Source organism: Triturus cristatus, chromosome 8 (genome assembly GCF_964204655.1).
Source record: "Triturus cristatus chromosome 8, aTriCri1.1, whole genome shotgun sequence".
Lineage (NCBI taxonomy): Eukaryota > Metazoa > Chordata > Amphibia > Caudata > Salamandridae > Triturus > Triturus cristatus.
Window position 1 is genome coordinate 1,491,974,750 of NC_140591.1, and position 16,751 is coordinate 1,491,991,500.

Below are 16,751 nucleotides of genomic sequence, written 5' to 3' on the forward strand. Positions count from 1 at the left end.
CAGTGGTGTTTGGGTAGTGTAGGGGGTTGTGCTGGGGTAGTCTTTTAGGGTTTAGGGTAGTGCAGTGGTGTTTGGGTAGTGTAGGGGGTTGTGCTGAGGTAGTGTTTTAGGGTTTAGGGTAGTGCAGTAGTGTAGGGGGTCGTGATGGGGGTAGTGTTTTAGGGTTTAGGGTAGTGCAGTGGTGTATAGGTCATATAGGAGGTCATGCTGGGGTAGTGTTTTAGGGTTTAGGGTAGTGCAGTGGTATTTGAGTAGGGTAGGGGGTCATGTTGGTGGTAGTGGTTTAGGGTTTAGGGTAGTGCAGTGGTGTTTGTGTAGTGTAGGGGGTCGTGCTGGGGGTAGTGTTTTATGGTTTAGGGTAGTGCAGTGATGTTTGGGTAGTGTAGGGGGTCATGCTGGGGGTAGTGTTTTAGGGTTTAGGGTAGTGCAGTGGTGTTTGTATACTGTAGAGGTTGTGCTGGGTTCTAGTGTTTTAGGGTTTAGGGTAGTGCAGTGGTGTTTGTGTAGTGTAGGGGGTCGTGTTTTAGGGTTTAGGGATGTGCAGTGGTGTTTGGGTAGTGAAGGGGGTCATACTGGGGGTAGTGTTTTAGGGTTTAGGGTAGTGCAGTTGTGTTTAGGAAGTGTAGGGGGTCATGCTGGGGGTAGTGTTTTAGGGTTTAGGGTAGTGCAGTGGTGTTTGTGTAGTGTAGGGGGTTGTGCTGGGGTAGTGTTTTAGGGTTTAAGGCAGTGCAGTGGTGTTTGTGTAGTGAAGGGATCATGCTGGGGGTATTGTTTTAGGGTTTAGGGTAGTGCAGTGGTGTTTGTGAAGTGTAGGGGGTTGTGCTGGGGGTAGATTTATGGTTTAGGGTAGTGCAGTGGTATTTGGGTAGTGTAGGGAGTTGTGCTGGTGGTAGTGTATTAGGGTTTAGGTTAACCCTGGGCGTAGTTCGCGAAGTAGCACTTCGCGAAGCTACGCAAAGTGCAGTTCGCACTACGTGAGCTACGCGTAGCACTTCACGAACTGCGTAGTACCTTGTTCGCACTGTGCCAGATGTCGTTTTCAATGATTGCACAGTGCGGACAAGCAACCGGCACTGTGCAATCATTGAAAATGGCATCTTGCACAGTGCGAGCTGTAGTTTTCTGCTGCTCGAGTAGATTTTTACTCGAGCGGCTGCTTTCTCAACGCGAACTGGTAGTTTTTCATCGCGAGCGGTCGCGAGCATACGCGACCACTCGCAATGAGAAACCCGACCTCCTCGCGTTGGGAATCTCGCCGGGAGGTTTATTTTCCATGCTCGCAATCGCCAACTTGATGTTGCTGATCGCGAACAAGGAAAAAGTCATGTTTGGGTAGTGTAGGGTATCGTGCTGGGGTAGTGTTTTAGGGTTTAGGTTAGTGCAGTGGTGTTTGGGTAGTGGAGGGGGTAGTGTTTTAGGGTTTAGGGTAGTGCGCCCAACGAGCCACAATATCCGTGGACAAAGGGGATCCTGACTCTTTTGAACGATCCGCCAATTGAATAATTTGGGTCAAGGGCCCTACCAAATCCAAAACCTATCAATTCCTTTCTTGGGATCCCTCATATACTTGGAGAAAAATTTACATAGTTTCTCATCATTTTCAGGCGTGTGTGCCACCTTCCCCTTCAGTGAGGGCCTGGGGCATTCTCCCCTCATCCTATTCCTGACCTCCCTTTTAAGGGGTTGATGGATTTTCCCCACTTCATATTCTGCCACTTTGGTGTCAGGGGTCCACTCCGCCGACCTAGGACTAAGAGGAGTGGGACTCTGGATGCCAGGGACGCCCCAAGTCCTTATCCTCATCGGAGGAGTAATCGTCCTCCGATACACCCTCTCCCTCTAAGGGAAATCCGCCGTCGGGGTCTACAATAGTGGTGACAGCACCGCAATTGTCTCCGGACTCCTCCTCCTCCCGGCAGTGTGCATGTTTTACCGTTCGCGCACCCTTGAGGAAGGTCTCCGTAAGTTTATCAAATCCTTCCAAGTGACCCGCGTCATGCTTAGCGGCCCTTTTATTCCCAATCTGGGAGCTACTGGGACCCGCCACCACCAGGTCTGGGTCACTGAACACACCAGGGATGCTTTTCGCTAGCTTATCAACCTGATCCCTAAGATGAGCCAGCACCCTAGAAATAGCCAGAGTGAGGGCTTGGTTCACTGCTGGAAGGAGAAGCTGGGGGGCCATTCCTCCTCCACTTCCTGGTAGGAAGAGTAAAAATGGTCTTCTGGAGAATACATGATAGCAGAGGGTGTGAGCACAGAACAAATGCCCTTAAAGTCCTTAAGGCAGCCCCCTCGCTGGTGCTCCAACAGCTGGGCTTTCCCCGAAGCTGTTATGAGAATAGACTAAGGCGCAATACCAATTACCACCACCAGGTGGCTCTGATCACTATATGTGGGGAAATCACCGCGTAGCGGTGTCAAAATTAGGCGAGGGTTGGTCGGGAATCAAGCGGACACTAAAGGAGTGACCGGATTCCCAAACGCGCGTAAAGACCAGCGGGAGCGCTCGACTGAGCTGCCTCGCTCGGACCAGATGCGCCTGACAGGATCTTGCCGCACGCAGATGGCACAGAGGGAGATTCTGCAAGGGGGAGAACGCTCTCGGGCAAGAGCCTGCTGCGCAGGGAATATGAAACAATGCCAAGGCAATAATGCTAATAACGTGCACAAGAAACCGCTATACAAATAGCAACAACGTCAGATTAAGCCAAGAATGTAAGGAATGCTCTTAACTGATGAGCAGTGAAGAAAGAGGAAGCGGGAGGGACGTCACGATATTATATACGATGGACTGTGATATGATTGGACTATAGTTGCCTTGGAGACGACCTCCCTAATGGTTCATGGGTTGTGTAGTCTTTTGTTTAATGATTGTTGTGTTACGTTTTCTTTGAACTGCTATGAAAATAAAGTGTGGAAAGAAATGCATAATCCTCGCCTCTGTCCTGCCATAGAATTCATTAAACTTTTTTTCAACCTGATTTAGAAACATAGATCATAAAAGTGCACATAAAAACAATATATCCTCTTTCCTAATACAATACAGTGAGAATTAATTAAAACCAGTAGATAAAAACGGGTGTTACAAAGCCTAGTTCAGAGCAACTTCAGGTTAACAGAATCGTAAAGATCAATGTTTCGCAAGATCAATCTCATGTACTTCGTGCAAAATACGCAATAAGTAAGATGTAACGCTACAATACCTGACCAGTCTGCACTATATAAAACTGCAGAAAAACTAAAAATACACTTCTGTCATTGAGCTATATGTGGGCTACATCTGGGTGATATTTGTGCTACATTTTGGCTCTTTTTTCTCTGGTGGGTATCTTGGGAGACTTACTTGTCATGAAGTTTCCTAATTTCCTCATTTACTGCAGTCTCCTCAGTAGGAAATGCTTTCTGTTTTTTACTTTGATTCCATCAAGAAGGCAGTCAGATGTGTCACACATTTGCCATATATTCAGAATGTTAGCACTCTAGTTGTTCATTAGATCACTGTAGTAAAGCTTCTGCTCATCAGGGAGTTAACTGGAAGTCTACTACTGGTATTGAAAGTGATTTTTTCAGTCTGCATGTCAGAATTTTCTAATAAAATAGAAGAGGATTTGAGATCTCACTTAAAACATGCCCTACATTTTCTTTCTGCGGCACTATCCATAATTTCTATGGCAAAATGATCCCCTCTCATTTTGTTCCTTTTTAAATTAAATGTTTTAAGTGTTTCCCTTCTATTCCAATCAAGATGGCTTCAGGTGTGCCATAATTTTGTCATAAGTAAGACTGTTAGCGCTCTAGTTGTTCTTTAGAACAATCTGGGAAGCTGCAGTAGAACACAAAGGTATCAACTGACAGGCTGTTCCTGTTGAAATATAACAGGAAGACATTTGAGATCAGACTTGAAACATGTCCTAATTTTTCTTTCTACAGCACTAACCATAATTTCTATGACAAAATGAACTCCCTCATTTTGTTCCTTTTTAAATTAAATGTTTTAAGAGTTACCAGTTTATTCCAATCAAGATGGCTTCAGGTGTGCCATAATGTTGTCATAAGTAAGACTGTTAGCACTCTAGTTGTTCTTTATAACACTCTGGGAAGCTTCAGTAGAACACAAAGGAATCAACTGACAGTCTCTACCCTTGTTGGATGTACATGATTTACTGAGAATGACAGAATTCATTCTCACTTGACTGAGAAAAATAATGTGAATTCACCAAAAATATGCTCTCATTTTAGCTTTAGTTTTCTCTCAAACATGATTCATGATATCCCAACAGAAGGTTTTTCACAGGGTAAAATCACCTTAGAACACACTACAATTCCTGAAATTAGTATGGTACCATCAATAAATGAATTCTAATGTAATTAAAGTCTTTTATGGTTCTCCTTTAGGTAACCCTCAAAATCTTCGATTCACTACAATGTATTTCAATGGGGTACTATCATGTATATTGGTCCCAAGATGGCTGCCAGAAATTCCAGGATGAAGTGCTGACAGCCAATCAGAGCTCACGATGAGATGTGTCGTTAGGCTCCACCTAGATATTCAAACTTTTTCATTTTATAATTTCTCATGAACTACTGAACGGATTTACACCATTTAACAAAAAGGGATCTTTCTGAACCAAGGACTACATTTTCACCAAATTTGGTGTAATGCCATTCAGCAGTTCGCGCTGTAGCCATGTCTAAAGTTTCCTATGGAAATTAACATGGAGAAAACACGTTTTGGGATCCCCCTTTTTTCTCGGCCCCCGCTTGCTGAATCACCCCGAAACTTTCAAGATAGGAGCTGACCGGAGCGCCCCACGAGTTTTGAAAATTTCGCCAAGATTCATCAACCGATCCCAAAGTTATTGGGAAAAGAATGTTACGATTTTCCTATGGATAATAGATCCTAAGTATAACTACCTACTGGTGACCGTCATGTGGACCTCTGATGTGTGAATAAACACCACTCTTCTTTGAACATTGCCCATGGAGTCTGTATCCCAGTGTTGCGCCGTTCTGTCGGATGGTCAAAGCGTTGGTATTTATGGAGGGAGTGTGTATGGAGTATAAATGCAAGTGTCTGACTTGACTGACTATGTGAGGTATGTATTTTTGTATGTATTTATTTATCTGCGTGAGTGTAAGTGGCTGTCTATTGTGGTCATGTGGCTATGTACATGTTTGTGTGACAGTCAATGGTTATGTATCTGTATAGATGAGCGAGTGAGTGTGTAGGCAGTGCGAAGGTATGTGTCTCATAATATATGAGGATATATATGTCTGGTTCGAGTTGTGCATCTGTGTGTGTGAGTGGATGACTGTGGCTGTGGGAGTACATCTGTCTGTGTGTCTGAGTAACAGTAAATGGTTTTGTATATGTGTATATGAGTCAGTGAATGAGTGAGTGTGTAAGGCTGAACCCGGAAACACCGTGAGGGGAACGGCTGGAGATCTGCCCTGCTGCTGTGGGTCTCGTGTTACCTACAATCAACCGCCAGTGCCGTGAGGGGAACGGCTTGCCTTGGGACTGCATCACCCAGGGGGCAGTGCGAGGCGCACGAAGAGCGTCACAACAGGGCGCCAAGGGCCATATATACGAAGAGCGCCTCCCGCTGCCGTCACTGACAGGAACTGGCTGGGCTGGGCCACCCACCCAACAACTCATCGCTGCCCAAAGGAGAGAAGGTACAGATGTGCGTATTCCTTCGTGGATAGTGCTGGGTGTGTATTTCCTGTGCTGTGCATCCGTGGGGGCTCATATCTTTGACAGTGCCTGGTCCTGTGTTGCCCACTTTCTATGTGTTGACACTCACTGGGAGTTGTTGACGTAGTATTGTGCCCACCACGAGGGGATTGGGAATGGCCCCTCAATAATATCCTGCTCTCAACTTCTTAAAGCCACAGCGTTTGGCAATAGCGTCATCTCCCAGTGCTGTGGAACTGATACAAGCGCACAGGGTCACCCGTTAATGCCAAGGGCGGACACATCTCACACCAGTAAAAGCCGGGACTTTTCTTCTAATTCTGGGGCCTGTTTGACTTGTAAGCATACTATTCTGATTGATCTACTGGCTCTGCCATGCCCCCCAAAGACACTAGAGGAAGAGGGGCCAACGTTCATCTCACTGGAACTATGGACCAGTTTATCACTAAGGTAAACTGTGTCATTGACCAAGAGATTACGTTGTTGGAACGCAGAGTCTCACAGGACCTTGCGATAGCAAGGAGGTCCTCAATGGGTCATATCGCTAATGTGCAATCCCCTGTTCATCAAGCCCCAAATGGTGATGATGCTACCTGCTTACACCTTGATTCCTCAACCACAGATTTAACACCTAGTGGCACAACGCTGTTTCTGTAGGGGACCAGTCTAGGGTTTCAGACTCATGGTTGTTATCTCCCTGTTCACTGCCGTTTGCCTCCAGTCTAGTGCCAGAGCCCAGCACTAGGCAATTACGAGAGAGGAACCCTAGCGCTATTCCTAAAAACAGGCAAGGGCCCCTTATTAAAAAATGGTGGGAAGAGCAAAACTGGCAGAAAGAAACAGAAAGCTGTAACCCACGTTAGAAACTCTGGAATACCCCCTCCTTTACAGGATCAATCTGCTACTGCTGTTATAGCAAATAAAGTTGCACCCTTAGATCATCTACTATCCACCAGAACGGCACATCAAGTTGCAAGTGGGAGGACGAGTGTAGGTGATAAGGTTGAGGGAGCCACTGAGATGCCCAATATCTATGATACATTTAGGCTTCTCCTTCGTCCTATGGAGGACAGAATTTCTAAGATTGAGCAACACTTATCCAGGATTGAACAAGGTCTTGGGAAAATTGATGATTTTCTAAAGTACACTCCCCACCCTAGGGTTTCCAAATTATTGGATACTGCCAGAGTAGAAAAGGTTCCCTCTTCCTTGAATAATCCTGCAGCATTGTTTGTAGATCATGAGGCCCCTACCAAAGTTACTAAGGGCTCAGTTGTGCCCCCAGCTTCTATTCCTTCCCAGCATGACATATCCCAGCCTAAGGAGGATTCCTTCCTCCTAGATGTCTAGGGGGGAAAACATTCCAAATCTTTCACCGGAGGTTTCTCCTTTTGTGGTAATCTTATCAGGGGTCCCCGAACTGGGCAACCATGAAGTTGAATCCTCTACAACTTTAAAGAATAGGGTTGTGCATTGGCTAAATAAAAATAGACCACTCCCAATGCACACTGTGTGTAAGATACTCATGGTTAGGAGGGTCCCATGGGTATGCCATTTGGCTAAAAATATAAGGGGGGATTGTATCTTAATCAACTTTAACGATCCCAAAATTGTGGAGTATATTTGTAACTGGAGATACACTAGCTCAGGACGATACGTCCTCTTCTTCTGACCTATTTTTATCCCCCTGGTCATTTTACTCCACTAATGGATGGGTGGACATTAGTCCAGCGGAATGGGAGGGGGTTCCCACAAGGGGGCTGGTCCAGACCCATATCATCTTTAGGTCCTATTGTCACCCAAAATCGCTTCAGCAGCTTGGAGGCTGTCGATTGACTCCAGGGCAAAGGGGGAGCATCATCTAGTCTTTTGCCCCCCCAGGCTGCTGTCCCTCTGGTTCTATAATATCATTAAAATCTCCGGGTTCAGAACTACCTATCCCCGTTGAACCAATAAACAGGGTCACTAATAATACTGCTCTTCATTTGGATCATCCCCCAAGTATTCCAATTCCTTGTGTTGGTTCTTCTAGCCACCTTAAGCTTGCTTCGTGGAATGTGGCAGGTCTGCGCAGCAAGCTTTCTCTTCCGGATTGGAATATTTTTATTGATGGTTATGACCTTTGTATGTTCCAGGAAACCTGGAGCCTTGAGCCACTGTACAAGCTGGGCTTTTCATGTTTTTTTCTCCCAGCCACATCGAAAGGTCGAGGCCGCCCATCAGGCGGACTCATGGTATGGATTAGGGCTGAAATTAATCTTAAAATCACTCAGCACACTTGTCCCATACTAGATGTAATGAGACTGTCCATTAAGTGTCCTAAGAGCAACCTTAATTGGGAACTCTTTAACGTATATGCACGAGGAACACAAGGGGGTGCCAAATCTCGTACTATTTCAGCCCTTTCAGATCTGCTCCACAGTTGCCCCTCTGACTCCCTTCTCCTGGTTGCCGGTGATTGTAATAATTGTTCTTTTGAGCCCCTTGCAACTGATGATATCCTAGGAATCTACGATGAGGATGTTAGATGGGGAATTCCATCATTGTCACTCACACCAGTGAAGAGATGGTCACCAGTCGTTATCCAAATAAATGCTCTAGTGTTAGAATTTGGGTTAAGAGCTGCCAACGGGCGCACAGTCTCCGATGCACTGGGAGCTAATACCTTTAACAGGGTTCCCTCCCAAAGCAGAATAGATTACATCTTGGTCGACATATGGGCATGGAAATTTGTGGTAGACATGGTTATTATACCAACAATTAATAGTGATCACAATGCTTTGTCCCTTAAAATGCTAGACGTGTGGCATGGGAAAGAGCGCACCCCCATTCCCGAATCACAAATGCTGACCAAGACAGTATTACCATCTAACTGTAAAAGGTTTCTCAAATGGCCTTCATTTATTTTGAGTGACGTAAAATTAATCACTCTTAAAGAAATTCTTGCTGATCAGACTCTTAAGCTTTCTGCAGTTTGCAGGGATGAGGTTGGCCCTGCTGCTGCAGCGAAAGTTTATGTTGAAACCATTGACTCGATGGGCACTTTATTTCTAGATCATACCAAAAAGCGTCAGTTGAGTGCCAAGCCAGCGCAGAAGTGGTTTAATAGGGATTGTAGATTGAAAAAAGATAGCTTGGTCCTTGCCATTAAAACCAACTACCCGGGTGATGTTCAGCTGGCAAGACTGCTTTATAGGCAGGCCCTCACAGCTGCAAAGAAAGAATGGGAAGAGCTGCGTTGGAACAGCCTAAAAACTGCGTGTCATTCAAAAAATGCTGAGCTCTTCTGGTCTACAGTGAGAAGATCTAATAGTTGTGAACAGGACCAAATTCCCAACCACATAACAGATAGGGAATGGTTTGAGCACTTCCGGAAATTATACGTAGGGGACGAGCAAACGAGTGACCCATGGCCCCGAGTTGTGCCCATAGCTATTGATCCTGCTCAGGCCTCATTCATTAAGATAGAGAAAAGGGAGGTCGAGGCAGCAATTAACAAGATTGTCTCGGCAAAGGCCCCGGGTCCAGATGGCATCCCGGGTGACCTATTTAAAGCCAATGTCGAGGGATGGGCCTCTTACTTTGAGCTTCTTATTAATGCCCTGCTGGAGGGCTCGCCGGTACCGAACTCTTGGAAGGGAGCCGAGTTAATTCCCATTCATAAGAGGGGTCCAAGGGGGGACCCAGCGAATTATCGCCCAATTAGTCTTATTGACACTGGTCAAAAGCTGGCCGGTAGGGTCCTCCTGGACAGGATTCATGCATGGGTTGATGACAATGATATCATCTCACAGTTCCAGGCGGGTTTTAGGACTTGCACAAGCACGATCGACCAGGCAATCAGGTTGGTGCTTCTGTATTGGAAGGTGGTCACCATCGGCAAGGGCGGCCTGTATTTGGCGTTCATTGACCTAAAGACCGCCTTTGACCTCGTCCCTCGTGACCGTCTGTGGTTGATTTTGAAGGAGATGGGGATTCCTTCATACATTCTGAATCTTTTGATATGGATGCATGAAGGCAACTATGCTTGTATTAGATGGGGGTCTCAGGAGCAAAAAACTCGCAAAATCACGGTGAACAGGGGGGTTCGCCAGGGCTGTGTACTGGCCCCCACACTTTTCACACTTTTTGTGAATGTGGTTGTCTCTTTCCTGCTAGAAGTTAACGTGGATGTCCCTGTTCTGGCGGGGGATAAAGTCCCCGCACTACTTTTTGCGGACGACTCACTTCTAATATCAAAAACACCAGCAGGATTACAGAAACTATTGGACCGTTTCTCTTTGTTTTGCAAGTTGAGGGGCCTCGTTATTAACACTGCTAAAACTAAACTCCTCTATTTTAACCCAAGCAGATCATCTAGATCCACCTTGACTCTTGAAGGGAAGCCATTGCAGCGTGTAAGAAAGTTTGACTATTTGGGGATCAGAATCTCTGACAAGCTCAAATGGCAGCCTCACATTGACAAGATGGTCCTAAACCATAGGCGGGTAATGGGGGCTATAGGGAGGGAATTTCGTGCCTCCACCACTAAACCCATCGCCCCAGCTTTGGAAATATACGCTGCCAAAGCTGTAGGCTGTGCCCTTTACGGTGCAGAACTATGGGGTTTTGGTTGTGTTGATGCACTTGTTACTGGAGAAAATAAGTTCTTCAGGGAGTTTGTGTCGCTACCAAGGGGCACCCCAACCAAGCCACTATTGAGTGACTTGGGACGGCGATCCATCAAAGATCTAGTCACCCTGCGCCCTCTTTTATATTGGGCACGGATATGGCGCACCCCTGAGCTCTCCAGATATGCTGATGGCCTAAGAGAGGTCATGAACCTTCACGGAGCCCACAAAATAGTTTGGCTTACTAATATTAAGAAGCTTCTGGTGGCAATAGGCCTCACAACCGCTTGGGACCACGGGACACAGCTATCGAAAGAAGCCATCAAGAGAGCCTTTTGGTCATGGGTCAATCTCCAGGAGCAAAGGGATCTAAATCCAGGCAGACTAACTGAGGAGTTTCGCCAACATAAGGTTATGCCCCGCCTGGACCCTTACTTAGATTTTATCACAAAACCTAGGGATAGATCGCTCTTTGTCCAGTTCAGGTTTGGGACCCTTCCCCTTCGCGACCGTACTAGCAGGTGGAATCATTCGTACAAAACCCCCGCTCACTGTCCAAATTGTTCATGTGCAATTGAGAATATTGCTCATTTCTTCTTTGTATGCCCAGCCTATCTAAATCCCAGACTGAAATGGCTTAAACCACTGTGCCTGCAGCTGGGGACGAGGGACCACTCGGTAGCACTCAGAATTCTTAAGATTGATGCCAACACTACTATAGCATGCGGGGTGGCTAAATTCCTCGGCTGGGCATGGCTGATCAGGCAGAAGGCCATCGAATTAATTTAAACATTTTATAATATCCACAAAGCTGCTCAAGTTTAATATACCTTTTAACTATTTATTGTACACAAAACTTCTTTTACAACTTGTTTTTAATGTATTTCACTGAATTGAGTTCTTATGTGTAAATGTGCTTTTATGATATTACATGTCGAAATAAAGCTTGATTGATTGAATGGATGTGTTTGACTTAGTATGTGTATGACTTAGTATGTAAGCGAATATATATTTCTGGGTCTGTTTGTGCATCTAGGTGAGTGTGAGTGTATATCTGTGGTCTCGTTAGTGTGTGTGAGTATGAATGTTTGTGACAGGCAAAGGTTGTGTATGTGTATATATGAGCGAGTGAGTGTGCAGGGAATGTTGGGTCCAGTTATGCATCTGCATGTGTAAGTGTGGAGGATGACTGTGGTTGTGTGCATACATGCATGAGCTGTCAGGGCTGTATAAGTAGATAGGTACAATGGATACCCTTCCTATGAGTTGGAAAGGGTAAATAATTAACTCGATCTACAAAGGGGTGATAGATAAGATCTGGCAAATTACAGGCTAATTGCACTTATTGACATTGAAGCCAAATATTATGCATCATTAATCCTTGAGGACCTGGTAGAATGAGTGAGAAGGTGGGTTGGTATATGCTGTCAACTAATTAAAGTGAGCAAACCCTTTGGAACTTAGGAGTTTCTAAGGCCAACCCACCAGTGAGTACCAAAGTACCCATGTCACCTATCCCAGATAAGGTGCATAGAAGTCAAGTGGTGTCAGAAAACTTTGTCGTTTTCAATGGAGAGCTGCAAAAAAGTCCTGCTGCTAGGAGGGCGAAGAATGTCTGGTGGAATCCAAGCCTGGATTCGAGGTGAGAAGAACCTGAAAGCAGAGTGGACAGAGTCTGGGTCACTTCAGGTGACCAGGGGCTCGGTAGTTGAATGCCCACCAATGTCGAGTGCCTCTGAAGTAAAGAAGGGGTGATTGACTCTGCAGCCACGGGGACCAGGAGATGTCGAGGATGACCAAAGTCTGGAGGTGAGCTGTCCCACGAAGGATGTTGAGAGCTGAGGGGTCGATGTCTGGCTGGAGGTCCAACAAGCCTTAGCAACTGCAACCAACGCAGTCAGAGGAAACAGGTTACAGTGTGGACCAGCAAGGTCCAGGGGACTCTCCAAGCAATGGGGAGTCAAGGCACATCTGGAGCAACTAGGTAAAACCAAGAACCAGCAAGGTGACCCTCAGCAGGACCCATAGGCCATCGGACCAGGGATCGCGAGGAGACCTCATGCATGTCTGCAAAGCACTAGCCCACTGGACACTCGTGGAGTGGAGGCTGGAAATCTTTGGTGCAAATACTGCTCGGGATCAGGACTACAGGGAGTCCAATGCACAAGCTCGGGAATCATCAACAAGCATATACAATTGCATAAGTACACGGTGCACAGGGGTTCAGGTTGCACGGTCCCCACGAGGGATACTGGTCTCAGAGTTGCTGCGAAGGCAGATCAACCTAAGGGACCTTTGTGAACCCAGATGAGTTAAGGTGCCTGCTTTTGCAGGGGAGTAACTCCTTTACTCCAAGGGAGATTCTTTAGTCATCCAGCATCGTGCAGTCAAAGTACTTGGGTTCTTCTTAGCAGAATCTTGTCCAGGTAAAATCTAAAGTCATGTAATCAGGTAACCCACTTTATACCCATGGAAAGGGGTTGAAAAGATTCTGTGGTCCTTCCTAGAGGAGGGGCAGGCAGAGGGGTGGCTACACCCATGTCCTTTGCCCAGTTTTGTGCCAGAGCAGGAGCAAATGGCTCCTGGAACTGGTTTGAGCTGGACTATGCACAGGGACACCAAATGTGCCCCCAGTGCAGAATTTCGGGCCCTCTAAGAGTGCACCCACCCAACCCCAATACACTAAATCCATCTGGGAGGTGGTTACACCTCCCTGTGACAGGATGCCTATTTAATGCCTTCCTCTGTGCAAGATTGGCTCAGCAGCAAGGGAGCAGAATCGTGTCTGTGGCTGGTAACATCCATTTTGTGCTGCGCAGGTCAAGAAAGCTGGTACCGGGTATACCGGTGACCCACATACGTCCCTTCAGAAGGGTGGAATCATACCTCCCATGCCAGTTGAAGGTATGATTCCAAGGTGTTTGACACCAAACACAACATGTTTCTAAGCAGACGTTTTAAAGTTAGCATTTACAGCGAGGTTATAATGCACTTAAACATATATGTCTGGCTGCATCACAGACAACCCCGGAGAATGGTATCTGAAGGCTGCAGAGGGGCTCTGCTCATGCAGGGGCACCCTCTCACATAAAACCCAGCACCCTACCTTCAGGATTGTTAAGGCTTGCCTTAGGGGTGACTGATAGGTATTTAAGTGTAGTGATTTAAATAGATATAGTGAACCTATGTCTTAAGTAGGTGGTAAATGGTCAATTTGGGTGGCCTCTCAGGGGTGGCATAATACATGCTTCAGCCCATGGGAGGCCTCTGGGGTACCTATGCCTGGGTACATGGTGTACCATATACTAGGGACTGATAGAGGTACCCCAGAATCCAATCTGGAATGTACCTAAAGTACATGCATATCAATATACAGGGGAAAGCAGATAGACTGGGGTCCTGGATAGCAGGATCTCAGTCAGATTAGGCGAAAAACAGTGTGACATCAGCAAAAAGTGGTGGTAACCATAAGAAGCAGATACTACTTTCCTACAGAACGGTTCAACACAAACAGGCTGATCCCATTAAACCAAACAGGATTCCATAAAGGGTTTGGCACGACAACAAACACACTATCCCTAGCCATAATAGAGGACAAGTGCAAATGCTTGCAAAGAAAATTACAACTATGTTTCATAGATTTTAAAGCACCGTCCGAAACCGTGGCTTGTTGTGGAGTAAATTAAAGAAACTGAGCCTCCCTGAAACATACTACGAGCCATAATACAACTGTACAGGCACATGTGGGTCTGTGTAAAAATAGCAAATGTCCCAAGACTGTCTCAGAAAATACAGACAGAAATAGGATTAAAGCAAGTCTGTGTATTAGATCCTCATTTATTCAATCTATTCATGGCGGATCTCTCACCATGATTGAACCAGGTTAATACACATCCATGCCTGGGCCCATTACCCACAATGCATCTTTCATATGCAGACAACATAGACTTCTTCGGTTTAACTAGAGTTGCAGACCTTCACCGGGGCATATGGGAGGGCGCCGCTGGTCTTGTGGAGTCACCGGAATCTGCTCTTCAGGAGTCCAAACGTCCTCTCAATCACACGCCTCATCTGCCCATGTGTGTCATTGTACCGGTGTTCTGCGGCTGTTCTGGGGTTGCGGAGAGGCGTCATCAGCCATGGCATGTTGGGATAGCCAGAGTCCCCTACATGGAAACATCATGTGAAGAAGTGGGTCAGGAGATGCCGTAAGATACAAAGATAGCGCTGAACACAGGACCAACAGAGTATACCCACCAACAAGACATGCTCGTTCCCCGTGCAGCTGCAGCATCACTTCTGGCACCCTGCTACGCCTCATGATGTATGCATCGTGTGCGGACCCTGGAAAGCGGGCACAGACATGGGAAATCAGCATGTTAGCAAGACACACCACAAGGGCATTAATGTAGTTTTAATGTTTTCTGTTTCTATAGGCTACCTCCTGTGCCTGTGGTGGTACCAAAGCCACATGTGTCCCATCAATGGCCCCAATTACATGAGGCATCCCTCCCAGGGCATAGAACTCACCCTTGACACCTCTCAACTGCTCACGAGTGGGGAAATGGATGAAGTCATCCAGGTGCACCAACATGGCGTCTATAACATCATGCAGGACACGGCTGAACATTGTCTGGGACATACCCCCGACATCAGCTATGGTCAATTGAAACGTGCCAGTGGCAAAAAAATGTAGGGCTGCCATCACCTTCATCTTGGGGGTCAGAGCTGTAGGATAAATGTGTAGTGGTTGGAGGTGTGGTGCAAGCCGGCGGGACAAGTCCTCTATCAACTCTTTGGAGAAGTGTTATCTGCGAATGCAGTCATGTTCACGCATGGCATCCAGGTCTGGCATTCGTCTGGGGAGAGGCGGTGCCCTGCAGAGATTTGGAAGGAATAACGAAGAGTGAGTACATTATCACACCAATGTCACTGAGGTGAGCACATGTTCAACAGCTAATACACATCTGCTTAATACAGAGTCTGTGCTGTGCAATACATCCAGGACACGTAAGCCATCCAGGTGATACTCCTACGAAGAGCCAGCCACAATAGTTGCATGGCAATGTTGACGTGACATGCCATTAACAGAGCTGTGTGCCAGTGTATGTGAAAAGCCAGACACATTACATGAGTGACAGACATCCACATATCATCATTTGAAGAATGTCATCTCATACAGACAGCTGGCGGGAGTCTAGACGCACAGGTCACATGTAACCTTGAAAAGGACAGATAACGCACATTTCCATGAAGGGGGACATGTAAAAAACTGATGACACAGACATTGAGAGAATGCAGATATTGCCTCATGTCAGGAAGTCATCTTCGAACCATCATGACACATGTAACGTGTGAGTCCACATGTGGCATGGTGTGCGTAGATGTGTGTCATGCACATATGCACACAGACACATGTTGGATGCTGCTACAGCAGATGGATTTGACGGAACACCAACGGAAAGCTCATGGGAACACATGACACACACTTGACATAGTCACATCGTGGCACGCTGGGAGTCACATGTCAGGTGTAATTATCCGTGTACCTGGCATCAGGGGACTGTTGCGGATGTTGCTGACTGTGCCATATCAGTGATGCAGTGCTTGACACGTGTGTCGTACATGCACACATGTGCAAAGTGTGAATAGGAAGTGTGCCACGTAGCGCCCCATCACACATGACATGTGTAAACAGCTCATCACACATCTATTGTGCCACAACATGAGGAGACATGTGCCACATCACTGCCTGACACACCTAAGGCCCTGCACATGAAGGACTGCACTGACAATGACTTGATGTACAGCCTTGTGCGAGTCTGACGCCTCCATTCCTTTTGTGTGTACCTCCTATCACCAGTGTAAGCTGTGAAAGGCAGCACACACGCTCTGAGGGCGTGTGTAGGGCCCGTACCCATGCGTGTACGGCCCGTACACGCGTGAGTACGTGCCTATCACTATAGTTGTGGGTACCGTAGGTCCTAGTGATACCGCCCATACTCACGCGTGTACGGGCCGTACACGCGTGAGTATGGGCCGTATCACTAGGACCTACGGTACTCCCAACTATAGTGATACGGGCCGTCCTCACGCGTGTACGAGCCGTACACGTGTGAGTACGGGCCGTATCACTAGGACCTACGGTACCCCCAACTATAGTGATACGGCCCGTACTCACGCGTGTACGGCCCGTACACGCGCGAGTCAGCCCCACTAGTTCACCTGGACGCAAACGGTCACAGCACTCCACGGGTAGGGGAGTTAAGTCCCCCAGCCCGTCCACCACCTCCCCCAGTAGCACTGCAACCCATCCCTCCGACCCCCACCCCTCCTTGGGGCCTGTTGTTTCTCCGGGTGCAGGGGAGACGCTTGAAGAACTGGCAGAAGTGTGCAGCGCTGAGCTCGCCTCCACCTTTGGCGCTGCCCCACCCCCTGTG